At 44.2% G+C, this 8,919-nt stretch overlaps 1 long non-coding RNA gene across 2 annotated transcripts in view; it reads right to left on the bottom strand.

The window, feature by feature from the left end:
• Positions 1 to 1,739: 1,739 nt before the first annotated feature.
• Positions 1,740 to 8,919, bottom strand: part of LOC141279782 (uncharacterized) — a 72,833-nt gene continuing 65,653 nt past the window's right edge. Inside the window, exon 4 of one of the 2 annotated variants that reach the window (XR_012334681.1) lies at positions 1,740 to 7,844. This is a non-coding gene — a long non-coding RNA (uncharacterized lncRNA). The remainder of the gene's footprint in view (positions 7,845 to 8,919) is intronic. The other variant, XR_012334682.1, reaches the window with a different exon arrangement.

Genomic DNA, 8,919 nt, shown 5'->3' with positions numbered 1-8,919 from the left:
GAAAGAGGAGCAGAAGGAGGAAGGCGGAGGGAGAAGGGACACACAAGGTGCCTCAGTCAGGGGCTGAAATTGGTTCACATCTGCATAAATTTTCTCTGGACCATTTTGTTGCTGCCTGAATTGCTTCCCTACATTTCCAGTGGCTTAATGAATAAAATAGTGCAGGAAATGCAAGTTCCTTAAGTGAAGTCTAAATGGCAAGGCCAAAGCTGCTGGGCAGTGTATTCTAGAATCATCTCTGAAGTACTTTTGCCGATCTGTTGTGTGTTTATTCCCACCATGGCTTGCCAACATCTGATCATATATAACTGAGAACTATCTAGAAATACCTTCCTTCTCCTGGTATCTGCTAGGGCACTGGTACTCCCCGCAGTGCTATGAAAACAGGCTTAGTGAATAACAAATCTTGGCCTCAAGGTTCAGCCAGGTCTGCAGCCGACTGTGAATCCATCCCCTCTGGATAAACCATTTCTTGGAAACTGGGCCATCTTCTGTCCTCAGGAGAGGGTTCATACCCATATTGGCTAGTACCTTGATTATTACTGAACACTGGACAGGGGTTATCAGAACGAGAGAGCTTGATGCAAGGCAGCTCATACCTAAGAGGGAGAGAAGGAGAGACAGAAAGGTTCTATGTACCTGAATACACCAGGCTTTGCTGCAAAGGCCTGCGTGGAATTAGAACTTGAGGTTTTTGAGGTCTCTCTCTGGGGAGGTGAAGATTTTGAAAGTCTCAAAGAAGGAATTTTCACGAATTTAAGTTTGGAAATTTTTTAGTAAATTTAAAATTTAGTAACTTTACAAGTAAAGGGAGTGAAAATCTGCCTCTAGCAAGAATGTTTTCGGGTTTTCTTTTTTAAAGAAGAGGAAATAAAGCCCAAAGTATATTAAGGAATTATCTAATTTCAAATTGAAATTAGGAGATAGCTATAAATTATCTTGTAAAGGTATATCTTACTTTGAGAAATAAACAGGAAACATATTCTTTCCCTTCTGCCTCCCTCGGACTTCCCCCACCCAACTCCGTTCTGTTTTGGTTTTTTCCCCACGACTCTTTCATAGAATGACTCTTTCATAGAATGACTATTAAAATTGCTTCTTGCAGTCTGACCTTCTTGCCAGCCAAAATCAATCCCTCGTGTTTCTCTGCATCCCCAGTGGCCTTGCTACATCACAGTGTATAGCAAGGAAAGTCACTGTGAGGAAAGGCCAATGAGATTCCTCACACTGGGCTCAGTTCTTCTGTTACGATTCAATTAAACTGTTTATCCAGTTACTGCTGCTCAAATCTCTGTCTGGAGTCTGAGGTCACTGCAACATGCCAAGTGGGAAAATGGCCTCTTAAGCCTCCTGCTTCCCCTGATCCTTCCTACGTCACAGTGCGGGAAAGGCAGCCCGAGTGGGAAGGACCAGGGGTCCGAACAGAACAGAGGGGCCATGAGGTCACGGGGGTATCCAGGGCCAACGGGGCAAAGACTAGATGGTTTTAGACGTTTATACCAACTTGCTTCCAAGGGGCTGAATATTTCGAGAGGTGGGGGAGGGGAGAATGGAGGGAAGAAAGCAGTCCTGTTTTTTTGTGGTTTTTTTTTGGTTTTTTGTTTGGCAGTACGCAGGCCACTCACTGTTGTGGCCTCTCCCGTTGTGGAGCACAGGCTCCGGACGCGCAGGCTCAGCAGCCATGGCTCACGGGCCCAGCCGCTCCGCGGCATGTGGGATCTTCCCGGACTGGGGCACGAACCCGTGTCCCCTGCATCGGTAGGCGGACTCTCAACCACTGCGCCACCAGGGAAGCCCAGCAGTCCTGTTTTAACCCGTCTGCTACACTACGTCAGAGTGAGCTTCCAAAACCGCCAACCTGATCAGCCCCTGCCCTGCTTAAAACTTCCAAGACCCCTCTTGACTTCTGAGGAATCACAGTGTGGCCACAGCGTACTTCTCTGGTCTGGCCATTTTTGCAGATCCATACACCCCAGCTGTCCCAGGACTCACCGTGCTCTCTCTTATCTCCCCGTCTTGGCACAAGGAGTCCTTCTGCCTAGGCCTCCCCTGACTTCTCAGCCTTGTTTGGTGAACTCCTCTGTGTCCCTCTTGTCTCACCTCGGGTGTTGCCTTCCTCGGGCTACCTCTCCAGATCCCACCACCACCATCGTATCTGGGACAGCCGCTGTGGTCTGTGTCAGGGCTTGGAAAACTTTCTCTGAAGATCCAGTCTGTAAATATTTTATGCTGCTCAAGCCTGCCATTGAAGCAAGAAAACCTACACAAATGAGCTAGTCCAAGTTCCAGTGAAACTTTATTGACCAAAGTAGATGGTGGGCTAGATTTGGCCCATGAGCTGTAGTTCACCAACTCCTAATCTCAATTCCCGTAGTTTCTTAAGCTTTAGTCTATGAAGACCCTAATCAGAGACCGTGAACACCTAGGAGACAAGAATTAAGTCTTTCATCTCTGCGTTCCCAGTGCCTGACACAGGGCCTGGGGCCTGCATAATGTGCGGTGGCCGTTGAGAACATGCATGATTGGGTAAAGGACTGGAGAAGGCCCAATCAGTCAATCTTCTGTGACTACCGCACTCTTCCACAATCAGTCCTTTCTCCCTAAGACAGAATAGGAAATATTTTCTAAAATGCTTAAAGTTGTCTTCGGATTTTGGTGGCGGGGGGAGGTAGATTAGTTAGTAGAAAGATAGTGTTTTTGTGTCCTTTGAAGGGGAAACAAGGACACAGGAAATTTCTTCCTCTCAGATGTGTAGGCCCTGAATAACTGGCTCTTCTAAAGATTCCAGATTATAACTGGTAAGCCTTCCACCTCCCAGGGTGCTGGCAGGATCTGTTGAGCCTCATTCCTTGGGCCTGCACACAAGGGCTGTCAGCAGTCTGACCCCTCCAATATCTTGCTGAGACACATTTCTGTCCATTGCATCCTGCCATGTTTCCAGCAAGCCTGGGCAGTTCCAGGGCAAGCATTTCTGTCTGTTTCTCTAAAGCAGTGACAAGAGGCTGTGCTGTTTGAACAGCCTGTGTGTATCCAGGGACCTTATGGGGAGTGAGGGAATTCCCTTTCCTCCCTCAGTAGTTCACAACCCAATGAACTTTAAAGTGCTCTAATTCCTCAACAACTACCACAAGAACAAAATCCATGTCCTGCAGCTGTTTGAAGAGGTAGAAGGAAGGGAAAGTGGGATTGGCAAAAAGACAGTGGGCTTTTGTTCTTTCTTCCTGCCGCGTCCACACCCCCTTTCTTCTAAGTGTAAGTACCTTTGTTTTCATGGAGAGAAGCTCCCCTTTCCCTCTCTCAGTTCATATGGTCTGGATGAGAGAAGACCAAGCACTGTGGTCCAGGGGTGGATGCAGGATTCAGGCCTTGCCAGGCTGTGTCTTCCATCTCCCAGTCCGCAGAGACAATCTCAGAGGGACGAGGCTTCTGACTCAGGCCAATGAGAAGCACCCCTGATACTTCTGACGGGAATCCTGGGAAGATTTAGGTGAGCTGAGAGGATAACATATAAATCAGGAGCAACTGGGCACCCACTTTGTCAACAGAGAGGGATACAGAGCTGAGAGACAGAGAGCTGATGACTTTGCTTCAGCCCCTGATCCAGTCCCAGTCGGAGATTAACATCCCCCTGAAATTTTCAGGATTGTGAGCCAGTAAACTCCCATTTTTTGCATATGTTGGTTAACGTCAGGTTTCCATCTGTTGTGACTACAAGCATCCTAATAGAAAAAATGCTTACACACTCAAATCAAGTGCCCAGGACAGGATGTTAGAACTTACTAAAGCTTGGGATTCCCCATTCCAGGAATGGAATTTTCTGCCACCAGTTTAGCTGGCATCTCATCCTGATACCTTCTCTTGTGATAAGCAGGCATGGAGGTGATGACCCACTTTCTTGCACTGGGGCCTTTATAGAGCCAGAGATGGACTGGAGACAATTTGGGTTCATGAACTTAAATGCAGGAGGGTTGGCCTCCACTGATGGACAACATCTATTGATCCATGGTGGAGATTTCCCTTTAGGGTCATTGAATAGTAAAGCTAGAAGAGGCCTCTGACCATACGGTCTGGCCTCCTCATTTAATAAAGGATGAAAGTGAGGCCCACAGACAGCAAGAACATTTACTGATGCTGCATGTGTGATTCAGCGGCCGAGACAGCATTAGAATTTGGGTCTCCTGACTCTCACCCCTTTATTCCACCAAGTCCCTGGCCCAGCTGTTGTAACCTGTACTACTTTCCCATTAATGAGAGAATATGACAGTTTCCTTGAAGAAAGGTAGAGCCTGTAACCATGTGCTTGGAGAGGTGAGAGTAAGGTGGAAAGAAAGCTGGACTTGGAGTCAGAAGAGGTATGCCTGACCTTGGACAAATCACTTGGTCCTTTGAAGACCCAGTTTCCTTGTTTGGAAGATGAGGGATGGAACCAGCCCTCTTCATCTCTCAGGATGTTGTGATGAGCAAGCGATAGCATGTGTGTCAAAGTGCTTCCTGTGCTGTTAAGTATGACTCTCTCAGTCATTCAGCAAATTATCCGGGGCCTAGGGCTTCCCTGGTGGCGCAGTGGTTGGGAGTCCGCCTGCCGATGCAGGGGACACAGGTTCGTGCGCCGGTTAGGGAGGGTCCCACATGCCGCGGAGCGGCTGGGCCCGAGAGCCATGGCCGCTGAGCCTGCGCGACCGGAGCCTGTTCTCCGCAATGGGAGAGGCCACAGCAGTGAGAGGCCCGCGTACCGCAAAAAAAAAAAAAAAAAAAAAATTATCCGGGGCCTAGTCTGTGCTCAGTACACATACAGCAGTTAGCAAAACATTGATCCATGCTCTGATGAAGCTCGTATTTTAGCATGGGGAGACAGAATAAACAAGCAAACATAATTGGTAAGTCAGAGGGGAGAAGTGTTACGGAGAAAAAAAAGCAAGGAATAGGTACAGGGGATACAGATATACCTGGCTGGGCAGAGAAACCTCACTGAGGAGGTGACAGCTGAGCACCAATGACCTAGGAGAGAAGAAAGGACCAATCCTACAAATGAGGGAAGCAAAGCTCAAGCAGCACAAACAAAAATCGTTTGAGCCCAGAGGTGGAAGCCATCCAGCCTTGCTTTGTACAAGCAACCTCCCTTCTGTGAAATCATAGCTTCTTCAAATGCATTCCAACCTCCCGAGTCTACTTGGTCAGCTAGTAAGCTATGCTCAAATATGTATCTGGTTGCATTTCCCAAGGTCAGAAAAATAATAGATAGGGGTAAAGAAAAAGAGACAGTTGAAGAGTGGGGAGTATAAGCTGGCATACTCGCTTTTGAGGGGAATCTAGCTATATCATTTATATCCTTCCCCACAGAATTTCTACTTCTAGGATCTTATAGTAAGAAAATACTGTAATTAAGGATGTGTGCAATGACTTGGCTAAAAAAATATTCATTTATCTCAGCCTTATAACAGTTCAACATTTGAAACATCCTAAACATCCAGCTGTGTGGAATTGGCAATAAAGTACGGTATTTCCACCAGAAATTCCAGGAATGGCTCCATTTGGACTGACTTGGTTCATTAACCTATCCCTGAATTAGTCTCTATGACTAATCACTGTTTAGTAAGGAGCAGTTCTGTGCAGCTGTTTGTCAAAACGTGATGCACTTAAAATGGGTGCTTTTTATTGTGTTTGTGTTTTACTGTCAACAAAGTTTATTCAAACGAAACAAAAGATAGAGGTGTTCTGTTAACATGAGAGATTTTTATTTGGGAAAAAAACAAATGACAAAATGGCTGTGCTACATTATCTGACATATGCCATATATGAGCTAAAGTAAAGCCTAGAAGAATATACTCCAAAATGTTAACACATTTTCTGAGTGGTGGGCTTAGAGATGATTCTCATGATGTTTCTGTTAAGTAATTTTTTACTGGAAAAATTAACACATGGTCCTGGTTTCAAAAAAATCACCATACAGATGGAATACAGAATACAACAAATCTATCTCCTTCAAATAACCACTTTTTCATAGTTTCGAGTGGTCTTCCAAATTTTTGTTTGTACACACAGGCACTTATGTGGGTATCTGGGGTTTTCATGGTATAAATGAGCCTTTTGAGAACACACATACAAGCAAACTAAACATACTGCTGTGCACCTTGCTTTTTCCCCCTTAATTCATCTTAAATATAATTCAACATCAGCACTTAGAAATCTGTGCCAGCCTTTCAAATGATTGCAAATGATTCCATTATAGGGATGTCCTATAATTAATCAGTCTCCCTATAAATGAACATTGAGATGGTTTTAATTCTTTTGCAAATCTCACGTGTTGACATTTGTCTTTATTGAATGTGCCTCTTTGGGCACACAGGTAACTATTTCTCCATGATCGACGCCTGAAAATGGTACAGCTAGGTCCTAGGAGATCCATATCCTTATTTTCATTGCCCGTTCCTATATTTAATATTTTCTAAAATTCCATGTTCCATGAGTATTTCTAGAAAGTAAGTTTCTTGAAAATGGCATTGGAGAGCCCACAGCCCTTTCAAAAATCCTCGTTAGGCTCAACCATTGTTCCTTTGACCCTGAGAGAGAAGGTGCTGTGTGCTGGCGTTATCGCCATACCCAAAGGACACATTCTTGTTAGGTTGCTGAATTTGAGAGGACGGTGGCTGGCATCTGCACAACAGCCTCAATATATAGTCCCCCTTATCATGGCAGACAAGCTGAGGGCTCCTTCCCAACGATGTACACCCGTTTAATAAAGCAGCTGGCAAAGACAAGCTACTGGCTGAAAGAAATGGAAATGTATGTCTGATATCTTTGGCATCAGAACGCCCAGAGAGAGGTAGAATGGTCAAAAACCCATAAAACTTCCACAGCCTATTAAGAGTGGCATGGCAGGCATGGCAGAGGCTAAGAACAGAAGAGGTAAACTTGTCCGAAAAAATGGTCAGACTGAAGTTCCATAGAGTTTATTGTTGGAATGGCACAGCTTAAAGTCATTAAGAATCTGCTTGCCAAGCCATATAAGTGAGCCAGGGTTGAAGCAACGTACAAGTGACAGACACTTCTCATCGCAGCTGGCATCTCAGTAGAAATCTGTTAATAACATCAAGAAAAGGGCACTAAAACAACTGTCTAAACAGGATGAAATGAAAGCATATTTGGCGTGTTTCCTCACAGGACAGAAGGGCAAATGTTGGCAACTTTCTCCAAATGACAGGAGATGAGTCTGCTTAGAACACCCAGACACGGGATTAAAATAACGTTGTCCAACTAATTATTTTCCATTCCTTGGTATGCTTCCTCGGCTGATAACCTCTTTCAGCTTGTTTAAAAATATATTGTTTTGCTTTGTGATTGCACCTCGAAAAATTGTTTGGTTTGCAGTATGTTTACATTGATACCAGAAACTAATCTCAGAAGATTAATTTACATGCGGAAATAACTCAGATATTGGATAAAATACATTTAGAAGCCAAGAAGTAAGAGAGTAGTAAAGGTTTCAAAGCAGCTGATAGAATGAAGAGCTTCAGATATGTATACGTTTTCTCCACTGTCCACTGGCTACATGGAACTATCTTTAAAGTAATTAATATTAGGTAAAATTTAAAATTCAGTTCCTCAGTCACACCGATCACATTTTAAGTGCTCAAGGGCCGTATGTGGCTGCTGTTTCCCGTCTTGGGCAGTGCAGGTCTAGAACATTTCTTTCATCATAGGAAGTTCTATTGGACAGCACTGGATTAGACCTTGGAAATAATTCTCAAAGACACTCTTTGCCTGCCCAATTCCACTGGTTCCATCTGTCTTTCAGAATGCCGCCACTCGTCAGCTTCACCTTATTTTCTTGCTTTGCGTGTCACCTGGTGAAAAGTAGGAACAGCGATCGTTTGAATTACTGGAAGCTCTTGGAGGACGGAGATAATGTCCTATCTTTTATGCCTAACACATTTCTAGAACATAGTTGGTGCTCACTAAATGTTTATTGACTGACTTAACGAAGAAGAGATGAAAGAAGGGAGAAAGCATCTTATATTAGAACTAAGTTTAATTTTCTAGACAAGACAGCTTATTGAAGGATACACACCAAATGATAAATCAGAGTTCATTTGGACATCAAAGAGAGCATTGCTGTCAAGCCTTAGTATAGCTTACTTAATGACATTTCTGTTTTCCAAAGCCTTTTCTGTCTAAAAACTAGATCATTCTTCCCCCAGGGAAAGGGAGATAGATTGGCCCAGAATGCTACTCTGAATCTCATTTTTTACCATCATCAGCCCTCTTCACTTCAGCATACTTTCATAAGAAGATATAATCTCCCCAATTCCAGATTCTAGGGTGCCTGTTTCATGGTGGTTTCTATGGAATCACCTTAATTTTACAAGAAAATGCTCTGAATCACCGTATTAGGCAGGCTGGATTTACAATGCTATCCCATACATAGATAATCTCACACATGGTCTGTGGGCTTTCCTGGCAAGAGGGAAGCATGTGGTTCTGGAAGGAACACAGGACTTGCACTATGCACACATGGGTTTGAATTTTGGCTCTGTCAGTAGCACCTGTGCACGTTATCAAACTCAGTGTCCCAGTTTCCTCCTTGGTGCAACCCAATCTGGAGAATCATTGTTAACACTCAAAATAATGCCATCAATGCACTGCCGCCTTCAAAAGTGACTGACCCATAGAAGGCCCTCGATAAATGATAGCTACTCTTATAATGGTGATTGATAGATAACTTGGATCAAAGAATATGGCCTTCCTCACATGAACACTTTTTTCTAACTTCGTCCTTAGATTTCAAATGCCACCTTACTTTGGAATGCGCCCATTGCTGACCAGTGGATGAAATCATTAAGTTTTATTTGTCTCTTATCCACTGTTTCTCCTTAGACTGAATAGTAGGGTGTGGTAGGAAAATTCTAAGGTGCCCCCATG

The sequence above is a fragment of the Tursiops truncatus genome, chromosome 10 (genome assembly GCF_011762595.2).
Source record: "Tursiops truncatus isolate mTurTru1 chromosome 10, mTurTru1.mat.Y, whole genome shotgun sequence".
In the NCBI taxonomy this organism is placed as follows: Eukaryota; Metazoa; Chordata; class Mammalia; order Artiodactyla; family Delphinidae; genus Tursiops; species Tursiops truncatus.
This window is presented reverse-complemented; position numbering and strand designations above follow the sequence as displayed.